The sequence below is a fragment of the Microcaecilia unicolor genome, chromosome 8, assembly GCF_901765095.1.
Source record: "Microcaecilia unicolor chromosome 8, aMicUni1.1, whole genome shotgun sequence".
NCBI lineage: Eukaryota > Metazoa > Chordata > Amphibia > Gymnophiona > Siphonopidae > Microcaecilia > Microcaecilia unicolor.
Genome location: NC_044038.1, coordinates 86,307,371 through 86,325,052, shown reverse-complemented (window position 1 = coordinate 86,325,052; position 17,682 = coordinate 86,307,371). Strand labels below are relative to the sequence as shown.

General features: G+C 42.5%; 1 protein-coding gene across 2 annotated transcripts in view; it reads left to right on the top strand.

The window, feature by feature from the left end:
* Positions 1 to 17,682, top strand: part of LOC115476166 (free fatty acid receptor 2-like) — an 85,525-nt gene that overhangs the window by 54,123 nt on the left and 13,720 nt on the right. The window lies entirely within an intron of this gene.

Below are 17,682 nucleotides of genomic sequence, written 5' to 3'. Positions count from 1 at the left end.
CAACTATTCACCTCTCCATTGAGAAACTAACAATGTAGTCACACTTTTTTTCCTTTAAAAACTGACTGGCTTATAGTAAAACATGCCTCCTATCCCATGACTTTTTAATAGGAGCCTCTTACTAAGGACTTTAGCAAATGTTTTCTGAAAATTTAGATGCACTATCTGAACTGGCTCAGTCTAATCCATATGCTCCTTTGTATCCTCAAAAACTTCCAATACATCAGAAAGGTATGATGCCCCTTAGATAAACCATGTTGGCTCTGCCTCCTCCCCATTAAACTGTGTTTATCCCTATGTCCAGAGAGTCTGTTCCTGACCCTCATTTTCATCATTTTCCCTGACATTATTATTAGATTCATTGGCCTCTAGTTTCCTGGATCACCTTCTTTAAAATTGACATTATGGAGATCCACTGAGACTGCACTGGGAGCACACTGACAGCAGGCAGAAGTTTGGATGCCCAGACCATCAACCACCTGAGTGAGGCCCTTTGGAGTACATATCAGCATCTTTGCCGCTGACTTGTGAGATCCATCAAGACCACACTGGGAGTGCTTTGGCAGCAAGCAGAAGTTTGGATGCTCAGACCATCAGCCACCTAAGTGAGTCCCTTCAGAGTATATTTTGGCATCTTTGCCATGGCCCGCGGCGCATGCCTGTTGATATGTGCCCAGAGGGGTGTGACCAAAGGGGCAGGTTCTGCTCCTTTGGAGCCCCTTCAGAGCCATTAGGAGCTAGGAGCATGTCATTCTGCTCCTCTCTATGGGGAAACGGAAAGAGCAAGGACAAAGTCCTCTCAACTGACAGGTGTTAAAGGACCAATGGATTTTCATTTGCAACAAGTATCAGGATTAACAACAACAGTGAGTACTGCCTCCTGTCATAACATTTCCCTATCTTCTGGGGGTCCTACCCCTCCTTCACAGCCTGCCCTGGTGAAAGAGGAAAAAAGTGTTACTACGGAAGTGGTGCCCAGGACCTGCTGGACTCTTCTTCATCTTCTCATGCTCTGGTAGTGAAATTGCCTTCACCTGTGTCTTTGCAAATTTCTTCTTCTTTTGCTTTAGAGGTATAAGAGCCATTGTTTAAAGATATTCTGACTATAATGAGCAGAGTGGAGAAAACTCTACAGGACAATTTAAAATGCTTCAGTAATTTCACAGTGGAAGCATCTTTAAGATCATGACTCGAGGATTGTTAGTCTGAAGACTCTTTTAGATAAGGTGGACATTGCTGTTTCAACTTCTCAAGTGAACATAAAGGCCACAATTAAAGACAGTTCTCCACCTCTAAATGGAATCCCTAGAGAATGTCTCTAGGGCCCATAACTTGAGTTTACTTAAAATTTCCACTTACTCATTTCTTGGTACCATTACAAATTAAGAGCTACAGTATATGAAAAATGTTTGCAATTGCCTGAAGATTCTGTTTCTGTTGAACTAAATAAGGAGGGAGCCAGTGATAATCTAAGTTCACTTGTTAGTTTGGATTTATCAAAATTCCTCAAGTTATCTCAGGAACCTCTTACTAAATGAATTAGGCTGCTGGTTTCTTTTTCTTTAGAGGAAAATAAGAAATGTATTCTGAAAGCATATTTTAAAAAAAAAAAGCAGTTTCTTGTCATGGTTAAAGGGTAATGATCTTCCCTGATATCACCAGATCTACTCAGCTGAGACATAAAGCTTTCCTTCAGTTAAGACATGGAGGGGCATAATCGAAAGGGGCGCCCAAGTATTCCTGAGGACATCCTTGGAGGACGTCCTGGCGAAGGGGCGGGGAAACCCGTATTATCGAAACAAGATGGGCATCCATCTTTTGTTTCGATAATACAGTTGGGGACACCCAAATCTTAACATTTAGGTCATCCTTAGAAATGGTCATCCTTAGACTTGGTCATTTCTGATTTTTGGTGATAATGGAAATTAAGCATGCCCATCTCAGAAATGACCAAATCCAAGCCCTGTGGTCATGGGAGGAGCCAGAATTCATAGTGCACTGGTCCCCCTGACATGCCAGGACACCAACTGGGCACCCTATGGGGCACTGCAGTGGACTTCAGAAAAAGCTCCCAGCTACATAGCTCCCTTACCTTGTGTGCTGAGCCCCCCCAAAACCCACTACCCACAACTGCACACCACTACCATAGCCCTTACAGGTGAAGGGGGGCACCTACATGTGGGTACAGTGGGTTTCTGGTGGGTTTTGAAGAGCTCACATTTACCACCACAAGTGTAACAGGTAGGGGGGATGGGCCTGGGTCCGCCTGCCTGAAGTGCACTGCACCCACTAAAACTTCTCCAGGGACCTGCATACTGCTGTGATTGAGCTGGGTATGACATTTGAGGCTGGCATACATGCTGGCAATCAATATTTTGAAAGATATTTTTTGACTACTACTACTACTTATCATTTCTAAAGCGCTACTAGGGTTACGCAGCGCTGTACAAGTTTAAGCGTGGGGAAGGACAGTCCCTGCTCAAGAGAGCTTACAATCTAAAGGTAACAAACTATGTAGTCAGTGTAGGTATCATGACTGGGGAAGGTGGTTAGGCACCAAAAGCAAGGGAGAAGAGATGGGCTTTGAGTAAGGACTTGAAAATGGGCAGGAAGGGCGCATGGCGTATGGGCTCGGGAAGTCGGTTCCAGGCATAAGGTGATGCGAGGCAGAAGGGGCGGAGTCTGGAGTTAGCGGTGGTGGAGAAGGGTACAGATAGGAGTGATTTGTTCTGAGAGCGGAGGTTACGGGTGGGAACATACGGGGAGAGGAGGGAAGAGAGGTAATGGGGGGCTGCAGATTGAGTGCACTTGAAGGTCAATAGGAGAAGCTTGAACTGTATACGGTAGCGGATCAGGAGCCAGTGAAGCGACTTGAGGAGAGGGGTGATATGAGAGTATCGGTTCACGCGGTAGATAAGACGTGCGGCGGAATTTTGGACAGATTGAAGGGGGGATAGGTGGCTAAGCGGGAGGCCAGCGAGTAGAAGGTTGCAATAGTCAAGACGAGAGGTAACGAGCGAGTGGACGAGGGTTCGGGTGGTCTGTTCAGAGAGGAATGGGCGAATTTTGCTAATATTATAGAGGAAGAAGCGACAGGTCTTAGCTGTCTGCTGGATATGGGCAGAGAAGGAGAGGGAGGAGTCAAAAATGACTCCGAGATTGCGGGCTGAAGAGACGGGGAGGATGAGGGCGTTGTCAACAGAGACGGAGAGTGGGGGAAGAGGAGAGGAGGGTTTGGGTGGAAAGACAAGGAGCTCGGTCTTTGCCATGTTCAGTTTCAGATGCCGGTTGGACATCCAGGCGGCGATGTCTGAAAGGCAGGCCGGAACTTTGGCCTGGGTTTCGACTGTGATGTCGGGAATGGAGAGGTAGAGCTGGGTGTCATCGGCATAGAGATGGTACTGGAAACCATATGATGAGATCAGTGAGCCCAGGGAAGAGGTGTATATCGAGAAAAGAAGCGGTCCAAGGACAGATCCTTGAGGAACCCCAACAGAGAGCAGGACGGGGGTGGAAGAAGAGCCATTAGAAACTACTCTGAAGGTGCGTTGGGAAAGATATGAGGAGGGGTTGGAAACTACAGGAGGGCAAGAGAAGTAGCCCGACGCCTCCGCCGCGGCCATCTGGGCGGGGAGTGTGGGAGAAGAGATAACCTCCATGACAAAGGGCCGCGACTGAGGCAGAGTCGTCAGGGGAGAGCCAGGTTTCAGTTGAGGGTGGGAGGGGGTTAGTGACCACTGAGGGAGTAAGGGGAGGTCATCCCCGATTCCCTCCGGTGGTCATCTGGTCAGTTCAGGCACCTTTTTGTGGCTTGGTCATAAGAAAAAATGGACCAGGTAAAGTTGTCCAAGTGCTCATCAGGGACGCCCCTTTTTTTCAATTATGGGTCGAGGATGCCCATGTGTTAGGCACACCCAAAACCCGCCTTCACTATGCCTCCAACACGCCCCTGGGAACTTTGGTCATCCCCACGACGGAAAGCAGTTGGGGACGCCCCAAATCATCTTTCGATTATGCCGATTTGGGCGACCCTGGGAGAAGGGTGTCGAAAGATGGGTGTCCTTCTCTTTCAAAAATAAGCCTGATAGGGTCTTATGTTTAGGGACCTCATTTTTCCTGAAATTTCCATATAAGTGTTTGGTGACATCAGGGTAGAATTCATTTTAGATCTGATTCATTTGGAGAAGTTCGTACAGGAGAAGGAAGTTTTGAAGCCCTGAAGTATTGTCTATTCTTTCCTTGGTTGGACGAATAGGGTTTTTGAATATGTTTAACACAGGACCTGCTACTTTTTACTTTTTCTTTTTATGAGTGTATAGTTTTCTCTTACCAGAGTGGTATTTTTTTGGATCTTCATGATGTGGACTAGTATTTTGATTGGGTTATTTTGGATTACTTTGTATGTTTTTCTGACATTTTACTATTAGGTTTTGATTAATGTAATATTAAAAGTTTCAGTTAAAAAAAAATGAAATTACACTGACCAGCCTCCAGTCCTCAGCTAATTGGAATGACAGAAAACTGTACCTTATAATTGTGTCTTATCTCTTTGGGGCTCTAATATCATATTAAAGTTTCCCCTTAGAAGAATGTGCAAAGGAAGAGGAGAGGAAGAATCTCTTCCTCAAGGTTTATCTGCTCCAAATTGAGGTCAATATATCGACCTGGCATCTTTGATTAGACCAACAGAAAGCTATCATGCCTGAGTTTATATGACTGCACAACTCCTTCCTTCAGATGTCAGGAGAAATGACTGATGTCACAGACTGGGCTGCTTAACAATAATAAGAGACATCATAAGAGAAGACCTGGTGGCAAATCAATCCAAAATTAAAAGGCACAGCACCACTGGAAGACAATTTTGGACTGCTATAGATGAAAATAGGTGTCACTACACATTATAACTAAAGTGCACATTGAGTGTCGACCTGGAATAGCATGTATTCTCTCTGCTAACTCATTAGGTATTAACCTCAACTTTCTGAATACAACATGGGCTCTTTTTCTTATAATATATGGGCATAACTTCTCTTTTAAAACTGTCCTTTCACCTGCTCCTCTATCTGCACAATAGTCTTGCTTCACATATATCAGTGTCACACCTTCATAGGGTGGACTGAGTTTTTGAAGGCAATCAGTACTGTAGCACCCTCTAGTTTATGTAAATACTTAAAAAGCACTTAAACTACAAGGACCTCCTTGAAACAAAAAAAAAAGGGCAGAGTGATAACAAGGATGGATCTTAAACATGGGCTGAACTATCTGTAAAGAATTTTCTGCTGGCACATTTACTCAAAATTGAGAACTTTTCTGATTTCTATAAATCTTGTTAATGCTCTTCTAATTGCATTGCCCACAGTGTAACCTGTGAGAGTGCAAACTAATTGCTGTGGAAGCTGTAATGTGTTTTCCCCCACTTAACTCCTGTGTTTTTCCTGAGGGGTGCATTGATTGAGATCACCTGACATAGTCAATAAAAAATTGCTCTTTGGCTGCTGTACACAGGCCTCCTAACAGGTTACCTTCCTTTACAAGCACTGAAGGCTGCAAGAGTTTAATAGTAGCTACAGTGACTAGGTTGTGTCAATTTATCTTTTATAGGAGGGTTGGACTGATAATATTGCCCTGAAAATGTGTCACACAGAGGAGGATCATTTTCTTGCAGTGTGCCTAGGTTTGGAGGTGGAGAAGGTGCTGATTTTTTACCTGTTTTGTAAAGACATGTGGAGGGGCATTTTTGATATGACATCTAAATCCAACTTTTGATGTTTTGCAGAAAATGTCCACAAATCCAGTTCTGAACGTGTCTGTTTTTGACTTGAAAAACATCTATCTTTTTATTTCAAAAATGGCCATTTGCTAGACTTTGTCGTGCTCATTGCATCTACCTTTTTGAACTATTTTGGAAAAACAAATGTCCAAGTGAAAAACACATAAAATCAAGCCAATAGGATGTAGGAGAAGCCAGCATTCTTAGTATACTGGCCACACAGACATCCCAACAAAATATCCAAAAAATAATCCACAAAAAATATCAAAACTTGCAACTCAAAAGTGGAAAAGGAAGATTCACATATCAGTCTCATTTAAAGAACTATACCAGGATCTAGCAGGAGGAAAAAGACCTCAGAAATTGCAGAGGTTTTACCCACTCTAAGAATGCAGGTTGGGATAACTATCTTTTAATGAAAAATCAATCACCGGTCAAAAAACCTCCTCCTGCCCTTGGTCTAAACTTTAGTCATTTCAGTGCAGGTTTGTCAAAATTAGCTTGTATTTTTTTCTTTTTATATTTATAAAACAATCTTGTAAGACTTAGAGACAATTTTAACTCTCAATTAATCTTAATCTTCATGGGAAACTAAAGCAGTAGAATGTGAAAGACTCAAATTTCATAGTGACACTTAATTGTAAAAGCTGGATCCTGATAGGTGCCTGTTTCACTAAGGCTTTGTCAGGGGATCAAATCCAGCAGTCACTATTTTATGTCCTCATACTTGTGAGCTGCCTTCCCATACAAATGAGAGAGATTTGCATGCAAATCTCTCTCAGGAATATTCATTGTGGATATCCTGAAAACCTGACTGGCTGGGATGCCTCCTGGATCAGATTTGGGAACCACTGGTCTAAACTGTAGCCCTGGACACTTTTATTTTGATCCATTATGGCAGAAAAATGTAAAAGTGTTAGAAACTCCCAAATCCCACCCCCACATGCCCTCGACATGCCACCTTGTGATTTGGACATACTGCTGACAAACTGCATAGAAAAACATCTTAAAATGGGTTTTGAAAATATCAATTTGGATGTTTTATGCTGCTTTTTGGACATTTTTCTGTTTCAAAAATGAGCTTCATAGGCTCTTATGTGTCTATAATACCAACAGAAATCCTGCAGAAATCAGGTGAGAGCAGGTGTAAAGTATGCACATACTTTTAAGCGTCACCTAATCTTAAAAGACTCATTTACTCATGTAAAAAAATGTTTTATGCCTGAAAAGGGTTCATAAAATTACCCTCTTGATGTCTAAGCATCAGACTGAGAGTGGAAGTTAACAAGGTACAGTAAAAAGCGAGCTTTTAGCACATCTTAATTTACCACAAGACTCACCAACTTATGGTATCTATGCATCACAGGTTTCTGACTTCCATGATAAAAGATGAATGCTGCCTGCGAGCCACCTCACACTCAATGTTAGTCCATTGGCCCAGAAGCATTGGGCCACCAAGCCACAGCCTGATGTTCCCAGACCACATCTTAAAGGGCCACAGCGCTTTCCTCCCACCCCCTGAGCAGCACTCACACCCTCTCTCCAATCACTCCCCCCTGATCAGAAGTCCTCCTCCAATCTGACCCCCCTCCAATCACATCCCCCCTGATCTGAACACCCATGCCAAATGGAACTCCCATCCCCTGATGAACCGTATTCCCATAGGACTCCTTCCCAATCCTGGGGACCTATTAGTTCATACCTGGTGCTCTAGTGGGTCCTTAGGCAGGAGCAATCCCCAGTCATTCCTGCCTTTGTCAGCACCATCTCTCAAAATGGCACCACCTAGCAGTAGTCTCGTGGTACTACCACTAGGGGTCATGTTTCCTTATAAGGAGGGTAGGATTGATTGGATGGTAGGGGTTCCAATCAGGGTAGGGGTTGATATCAAAATGAGGTTCAGATTAAGGTGAGGTTCTGATTGGGGTGGGGGTTCTAATTGAGGTGGGGTTCCAGATCAAGGAGTTCTGATTGGGAAAATGTGATCAGGGAGGGTTCAGGTGCTGCTTGGGACTGGAAGACAGCACCATGACCCCTTTAGGATGTGGCCCAGGAGCATTAGGCTGCGCTTTGAAGCTCAGTGTGCCCAGGTGGAGTTATTTAACTCCAGCTTTATGTTATTATGTGTTCTCCACAAGTTTTATTAAAGAATTTACATAGCATTTGCATGTTTTGCATGCCATTACTATAAAGCCTGCAGTGACTTAGGGGCCCTTTTACTAAGCTGGCTAATGCAACTTAAAATGGTGTACCGCAGGACACACTCAGGCATCCTGAAATTACTGTCAAATTATCATGTGCTAATTCGGGAAATAAAAAATATTTGTATTTTTTATGGGAGGGGGCATGTCAGGGGGCAGAGAGTGGGCGTTCCTGCGCTAAACAGTAGTGCATCCACATTAGCGCACAGTAACTGGTTAGTGTAGAATTATCATGTGAGCTCTTGCCTTCTACAAAATGGATGGCATTAAGTGCTCATGTGGTAATTTTTTTTAATGGTCATGCGCTAATGGCAACATTAGTACATGACTTTAATACCAAAAATAGAAAATCAGCCATTTTACGGCTGCAGTAAAAATAGCCTTAACATGCAAGCATACATAACCCACACAAGAACGCACTAAGACCACCTTTTATTGCAGCTTTGAAAAAGGAGCTCTTAATTATCACTGCATTATGGTCATTTAAATCACATTAGTGCCCTTTATTACATGTTAAAGGACAAATAAAACCACTTATAGGCCCTTTTACAAAGCGTTGGTAAGCCCAATGCGGGCTTATCGCACGCTAACTCAGGACTATCACCAGCCCAACATGTCCACCAGTGATAGTTTCAGCTCGAGCGCATGCTACTTCTGGCATGCTGAAAAAACATTTTATAGTGTGGTTACTGCAGGAGCCCTTACCGTCACCTCAATGGGTGGTGGTAAGTGCTCCCTGCCATATGGCCATGCAGTAAGAGTTATCTTGCCGCATGGCCATTTTGGGGGGTGCTTTTTACCCACTGTGGTAAAAAGGGCCCTGGTGTGTGGGGAAAATGGTACCCACTGCTACCACAGGGCCATTTTTCACGCAGCTTAGTAAAAGGACCCCTCAGAGCCCTAATGCAGCTTGACTAACTGTCCTCTTGAGTTTGCAGTCCCTACAGCTTGGATGTGAATCAGCATTCAGAGGGCCAGAATTGTTAAGTGTTTTGCCTCCAGCAAGGGTTAAAACCTTTCAGTATCTTGTGGCCCAGTGATCTTTGAGGAAGGGTTAGCACACAGCTTACTGTCATCAAGGATAGGAAGAACCAGCTCCAAATTTACCTCTCATTGTATCTATGAACTTGTACATCCTGCTTGCCATGGTGAAAATGAGAATTCCCAGTCCACAGACGCACTGGGGATAAAACCCAGACCAGCTTAATCTGTTTCCGATTACCTGGATCAAGCTGCTAGAGGCAGACCTCTCACCCAACTCCAAGTTGTGTATCATTCATCACCTGAGACTGTCCCTATGTCTAGGGAATCTGCAGTTTGTGACCCAGAATTTGATTAGTGCAAGGCTGAACTACACTAAAAGTGTATGGCTTGGATTGCCAGATAAAGAACTGTGGAGATTGCACTTCATCAAAACGCAGGTGCAGAGCAGGCCTTCAGGATAAAGGCCAAGTTACATAGTTTATAGTTTATTAAAACTTGATATACTGCTACTGTAACAACATTGATCAAAGCAGTGTACAATGCAACTACAATACAAACATAAGAGAAAAGAATGCCAAAAGAATTGATAGAAAAGTAAAAAAAAAAAAAAAAACACACCAGAAAAAGCAACATTTAACATGCCAGGATCTGCATCCAAAGAGAACTCAAGGTCCAGGCTTAAGTGGTACTGGGTCATGGCCAAAGGCCAAGCAATAAAAGTGTGTTTCAGAAGAGTCTTGCATTTAACAAACGAGGGTTCCCCTTTAATAAATGAAGACAGACCATTCCAGAGATAAGGTGTCAGGAAAAAGAAAGCCAAAGAACGGGTAGATTCATAATGAGCCAATCAGGAAGAGGGAAGAACAAGGTGATTTGAATCAAGAGATCTCAGTGCTCGGCCAGGAACATGTTATGTTCCCTATTGGCTTCCATTCCAGGTGAGACATCAGTATAAGGTGTTGGTTTGGGTTTTTAAACTTTTGCTGAAGAAATCCCCAGTGTATTTGCATGATTTGCTTGCATTTATGTTCTAGGAGGAGTCTTGAACTCCACACAGGATAGCAGACTAGTGGTGCTGGGGGGGGGGGGGTATTTGATTTCAGGTGACAAGTAAACAGACTTTTGCAATATTGGCTCCATTTTTATGGATTTCCTTACCTCGGGAGGTTAGATTAATTACAGATGCTAACATTTTTTCATAAACAGGTGAAAACCTCGCTTTTTAGAGAAGATTTGAAATGTAGGCATATGATGCTATGTGTCAAGCTTGCAGAAGTAAGCCTAGATCCGGTTTTAAAATTTATGGTGTAGAGATGAGGGTAGGGAAACAAGAGAGGACTGTTTTATATATTAATATTATAGGAGGAATGAGATACTGTATTTTACTGTATTTTATATTGTTTAAGGAAGTCGCTTTGAGTTTTGTGGTAGCTGCAGCTGCTACAATAAATAAATGAATGCAAATTCTCTGTTTTTTCCTCTCTCTATCTACCAGTAAATGTATTACTTTGGCAACACATGTAAAATTGTCATGCCAATAAGGTTATCTGAATTGAATGAAATGAATAACTGCCACTCTGAACCAGTTCTGGTTTAACACCTATCCATTGCACTCTGGGATTTGCAGTCCTTCTGTTTGTAAGACTAAAGGAGTCTTTTACTAAAGTTTAGCTCGAGTTATCTGCAGAAAGGCCCATAGGAATAAAATGGGCCCTGCTGCAGATAACTCGAGCTAAGCTTTAGTAAATGACCCCCTAAAGCAGACATTCTGGGTCAAGTGTAGGGTTGCCATCTAGATCCAGATTTGCCCAACAGGGTTTATTACATTACTATTACAATCACCACTTATGTGTCACTCATACCAGAAACTAGATCAGAGCAGTTTACAATACAAAGAGACTAGGGAATACCCTTGAGAATACAAAAAGTTCAGAGCCAACATCAATGATAAAACCTGGAATAATTAGATAAATCTACAAAATAGTCACATTTTCAAAGATTTTCGCAACAAAACAAAATTGATCTGATAACATATAAAAGAGGGAAGTTCATTCCACGACTTAGTTACTGGATTGGGAAATGACAATTCCAGCTCTTTCTTATGTACAATCCCTGGGGCGATGGATATTGGAATTTTAGAAAATGCCTAGAATTATTTGTGTAGTTTTTATCAAGCATTATTATAACATGGCATATATTGTGGGGAAAAATTCATAATGTATCTGAAAGGCAAAACAACAATTAATTTTTTTAATTTATTTATTTTCAGCACTTGATTTACAATTTCACTTACAGGTACTTTGCACTGTCCCTAACAGGCTCACAATCTAAGTTATATATTGTACCTGGGGCAATGGAGGGCTAAGTGACTTGCCCAGGGTCACACGAAGCAACAGAAGGAATTTAACCTGGTTCCCCAGTATCTCAACCACTGCTAACTGTCAGGCAGCAGCATACTGAACGAGCCTCCACTGGTAACCAGTGGAGACTATGCAACAATGGTTTAGCATTTTCAAATTTTGAAGTTTTATAAATCAAGCGAGCTGCAGCATTTTGCAGCGTCTGCACTGAGAATCCTGTATCATGGGCTGTAAGTCAGGTCTGCAGGTATCATCTCATTAATGACCACAACTCACTCTTACTAGGGGCTGTGAATGCTACCTCTGCAGCATCCCCAGCCAACTCGGGGTGCAAAGAACATAAGAACACAAGTATTGCCATACTGGGACAGACTGAAGTCCATCAAGCCCACTATCCAGTTTCCAACAGTGGCCTATTCCAGGTTACAAGTACCTGGCAAGATCTCAGAACAGTAAAACAGATTTTATGTTGCTTATCCTAGAAATAAGCAGTGGATTTTCCCCAAGTCCATCTTAATAATAATAATGTCTTATGGACATTTCTTTTAGGAAGTTATCCAAACCTTTTTTTAAATCCTACTAACTGCTTTTACCACATTCTCTGGCAACAAATTCCAGAGTTTAATTACAAATATTTAGCATTCCTTTCCTATACATTTGTATATTTTGTAAATTGTCTTGACCTGGTGCTCTAGCTTTGTGAAGTGAGCTTTGTGAGTATTTTTCAGATAGCTGAGGTCTTTTTCCTCCACTTTTTTTGGTAGTTCTAGAAGCTGTTTGTTTGGGTCCTGTATCAAATAGAGTGACACTGCATAGCTGTTGTATAGAACAACTGAAGCGAGTTTCCTTATTAATGTTTCTAGCTCGTGTGGCAAGTGGTTTTTATAGATCTCTATCATATAACCCCTCAGTGATCTCCTCTCCAAGTTAAAGAGCCCTAATCTCTTTAGTCATTGTTCATATAAAAGTTATTCCATTTCCTTTTTCATTTTGGTCTCTGTACCTTTTCTAATTCTGCTATATTTTTTAGGGGGAGGGGGTGCAGTGCCCAATTCAGGAATCAAACCACAGACATTCCCCATGTGCAGTGCACAAGAAATACTTTCATCAAACTGAATTATACAATACCCAGTCCAGATAAAAAGACTAGTTGATGCAAGGCACAATGTGAGTACGTAAAAGCAAAATGTTTGTTTTATATCTGCATACTGCAGCCTGGTAGAATATTTTCTTGGCATCATTTCCATATACACTAAAATCTTCTGCTTGAATAAGAAAAATTGAGGATACCAGAGATGGGACTGTTCTATGTTCAATTACTCTAGTACAGAGTGTGCTGCTCATCTTAAGTAAAGGTAGTTTATAGTTTATATAGGAATTTGATATATCACTAGTACAAGCGTGTTGATCAAAGCGGTTAACAAAGATAAAATAATATCTAAAACTACAGAAAGGAAGGGAAGAAAGGGATATCAATTATAATAGGATAATACTCATTCATCCAAAAGAGAGGGTTGCAATGGTAAGATACAGGGGCCGGTGTGCCTTTGTCTGCAACAAACAGGTTAAACCATTCAACTAGATAAGGCTGAGGGCCCAAAGGCCAAATGAAAAAAGAATGGGTCATCAGTAATTGTTTAAATTTGGAGAGAAAGTTTTGGAGCAATAAAAACATGGCCGTGGAGCGTATGCTTTTGTAGTGCTCCATTCGGGGTGAAGGTAAAGTCAACCAATTTGCGTCCAGTGACCTAAGATGATGAATGGGTGTGTTCAGTATAATTAACAAAGAGAGGTAGGGAGAAGTGCTGAGATGGAGGACTTTCCAGCTTATAATCGAACGAGAAAAACGCCCAAGTTCCGACCTAAATCGGGAGATGGGCGTTTTTCTCACAAAAACAAATAAAGCGGTATAATCGAAAGCCGAACTTTGGACGCTTTCAACTGCACTCCGTCGCGGATGCGGACAAAGTGGACGGGGGCGTGTCGGAGGCGTGGTGAAGGCGGAACTGGGGCGTGGTTATCACCCGAACAGAGATGGGCGCCTTTCGCCGATAATGGATGCGTTTGTAGCTAGAATTTAGGGCACTTTTCCTGGACCCTGTTTTTTCACGAATAAGGCCCCCAAAAGTGCCCTAAATGACCAGATGACCCCCAGAGGGAGTCGGGGATGACCTCCCCTGACTCCCCCAGTGGTCACTAACCCCCTCCCACCACAAAAAAATGATGTTTCACAACTTTTTACTTTCACCCTCAAATGTCATACCCTCCTCCCAAGCAGCAGTATGCAGGTCCCTGGAGCAGTTGTTAGGGGGTGCAGTGGACGTCAGGCAGGTGGACCCAGGCCCATCCCCCCCCTACCTGTTACAATTGTGCTGCTTAATGCTTAGTCGTCCAACCCCCCCAAACCCACTGTACCCACATGTAGGTGCCCCCCTTCACCCCTTAGGGCTATAGTAATGGTGTAGACTTGTGGGCAGTGGGTTTTGAGGGGGATTTGGGGGCTCAACACCCAAGGGAAGGTGCTGTGCACCTGGGAGCTCTTTTACCTTTTTTTTTTGTTTTGTAAAAGTGCCCCCTAGGGTGCCCGGTTGGTGTCCTGGCATGTGAGGGGGACCAGTGCACTATGAATCCTGGCCCCTCCCACGAACAAATGCCTTGGATGTATTCGTTTTTGAGCTGGGCGATTTCATTTTCCATTATCGCTGAAAAGCAAAAACGCCCAGCTCACACCTTGACGAATAAAACATGGGCGTCTATTTTTTTTGGAAAATACGGTTCACTCTGCCCCTTCACGGACCCGTTCTCGGAGATTAACGCCCATGGAGATAGGCGTTTCTGGTCGATTATGCCCCTCTTTGTGAGCCAAGCAGAGAATTTTGAAAAAAAGGAGTAAACAAGGAGCCAGCACAGATTTAATAGCAAAGGAGAGACATGATCAAATCTACTGGCCTAAAAGATGAGCCACTGAGTTCTGAAAGGTCTGTAGTCTGCACAAAGAGGATTTGGGAATACCACACTAGATAACATTACAATAGTCTAAACATAATACCAGAAAAGCATGAATCAATGTATATAGTGCGGTGGAATCAATGTAATTTTTAATACACCGAAGCCTCTTCAGATTTGTAAATCCGGTTTTAATTAAATGAGCAATCTATAGTCCAAAGGTTAATCTAGAATCAAAGATAATGCTGAAGTATCGGAATGTGTTTACTATTGGAATAGGTCTGTAAAAGAGGGTAGGAATTACAGCAGGAGCAGGGTGAAATCTCATGATCCAGGAGGTCACAGTTTTAGCAGGGTTAAGAACAAGCTTGTGGCCTGGGAGCCAATCTGTAAAGAACAATAAATCACCTGGACTGAATTGTATACAGCCTAGAAGACTGGAAGAACTTAAAAATGAAAATTCAGATCTAATATTAGTAATCTTTAATCTAACATTAAAATCGTCCACAGTATCTGAAGATTGGAAAATAGCCAATGTAATGCCAAACTTTTTAAAAAGGGTTCCAGTAGTGATCAAGGAAACTACAGAGCAGTGAGCTTGGTGTTGATATTGTTTATGTTTTTATATAACAGCACTATTAGGCAGTCAAAGGCCAACCCCCATCAGAGGAAACTAATTTTGTTTGTTTGGGGTTTTTTTTTGCAAAATATTTGTTAACATGCAGTTTATATTTAAATAGATAAAACAAATGTAAATGTGTCTCTCAGAGAGTAAGATCAATGTTATGACAAAGATCAACACTCCTGCCCTGCACTGTCATTTTATACAAAACACTATATATGCAGATAAACGGTGTATATGTGTGTGTGTTGTTACACACACATATAATCTTTCTTTTTATAAACAAGAACATATTTCAACAAAACTCATTTACATGACTACTATTAAAATTACACTCAATAAATGGCCACTTCTTATAACAGTTTAACTGGTCTAGATATATCTCTCACAATTGCCAGTGTCCAGTCAACATTATATATATTATATTTCTTCACCAACTATAAACTTCAATATTTATCAAAAAATATCTTCAACAGTCACTATCTTCTCATAATATTCATATACTTTTATAGAATGCCTCAGTGATGTTCGTCGTCCACCACCCTTACAGGCTTTATGTGGCGACAGATACAGTGGTGGAAATAAGTATTTGATCCCTTGCTGATTTTTTAAGTTTGCCCACTGACAAAGACATGAGCAGCCCATAATTGAAGGGTAGGTTATTGGTAACAGTGAGAGATAGCACATCACAAATTAAATCCGGAAAATCACATTGTGGAAAGTATATGAATTTATTTGCATTCTGCAGAGGGAAATAAGTATTTGATCCCCCACCAACCAGTAAGAGATCTGGCCCCTACAGACCAGGTAGATGCTCCAAATCACTCGTTACCTGCATGACAGACAGCTGTCGGCATGGTCACCTGTATGAAAGACACCTGTCCACAGACTCAGTGAATCAGTCAGACTCTAACCTCTACAAAATGGCCAAGAGCAAGGAGCTGTCTAAGGATGTCAGGGACAAGATCATACACCTGCACAAGGCTGGAATGGGCTACAAAACCATCAGTAAGACGCTGGGCGAGAAGGAGACAACTGTTGGTGCCATAGTAAGAAAATGGAAGAAGTACAAAATGACTGTCAATCGACAAAGATCTGGGGCTCCACGCAAAATCTCACCTCGTGGGGTATCCTTGATCATGAGGAAGGTTAGAAATCAGCCTACAACTACAAGGGGGGAACTTGTCAATGATCTCAAGGCAGCTGGGACCACTGTCACCACGAAAACCATTGGTAACACATTACGACATAACGGATTGCAATCCTGCAGTGCCCGCAAGGTCCCCCTGCTCCGGAAGGCACATGTGACGGCCCGTCTGATGTTTGCCAGTGAACACCTGGATGATGCCGAGAGTGATTGGGAGAAGGTGCTGTGGTCAGATGAGACAAAAATTGAGCTCTTTGGCATGAACTCAACTCGCCGTGTTTGGAGGAAGAGAAATGCTGCCTATGACCCAAAGAACACCGTCCCCACTGTCAAGCATGGAGGTGGAAATGTTATGTTTTGGGGGTGTTTCTCTGCTAAGGGCACAGGACTACTTCACCGCATCAATGGGAGAATGGATGGGGCCATGTACCGTACAATTCTGAGTGACAACCTCCTTCCCTCCGCCAGGGCCTTAAAAATGGGTCGTGGCTGGGTCTTCCAGCACGACAATGACCCAAAACATACAGCCAAGGCAACAAAGGAGTGGCTCAGGAAGAAGCACATTAGGGTCATGGAGTGGCCTAGCCAGTCACCAGACCTTAATCCCATTGAAAACTTATGGAGGGAGCTGAAGCTGCGAGTTGCCAAGCGACAGCCCAGAACTCTTAATGATTTAGAGATGATCTGCAAAGAGGAGTGGACCAAAATTCCTCCTGACATGTGTGCAAACCTCATCATCAACTACAGAAGACGTCTGACCGCTGTGCTTGTCAACAAGGGTTTTGCCACCAAGTATTAGGTCTTGTTTGCCAGAGGGATTAAATACTTATTTCCCTCTGCAGAATGCAAATAAATTCATATACTTTCCACAATGTGATTTTCCGGATTTAATTTGTGATGTGCTATCTCTCACTGTTACCAATAACCTACCCTTCAATTATGGGCTGCTCATGTCTTTGTCAGTGGGCAAACTTACAAAATCAGCAAGGGATCAAATACTTATTTCCACCACTGTATAAACATCAACCTCTTCATTGGCCTGATCTTCCCTTTGACAGGCTATTTAAACTATAGTTTATAAAACTCTTTTACACTTATCTTAATTATTCTGTCGAACTCGGGGGTATCACTGCCCGACTTGCATGTTTCGCTTGCAACGGCAAGCTGTCTCAAGGACCTACCCCCCGTAGTCTTCCTAGCACCAGCTCTACCATAATATTCCTCAGTAATATTAAAATTAGTCATTAACTTTGCTTCCAAATACATACATTTTAGAAATGTGTGGATGTTAACAGTTTTTAAACTATACACGAAGCTATGTTAGCCATATTTTAAAATATATGGCTTACTCCAATGCATGCAGGGACCTGTAGCCCTTGCTTTTCCTAGGGGCCTTTTTACAAAGGCATGTAAGGGTCTATGTGCGTCCTGCGTACGCCAACTTGGCATTATCACCCGGCTACCATGTGCTCTAGGTAGTAATTCTGAATTTGGCGTGCACCAAAAACACACGACGGAAAAAATATTTTCTATTTGATACCACATGATGGTTACCCAGCGGTAAATGGCAGTGTGCACATGCTGCATGCCTACCAACTGGGTAGCGCATGAGACCTTACCACTAAGTCAAGGTCTCAGGCCCAAAATGGGCG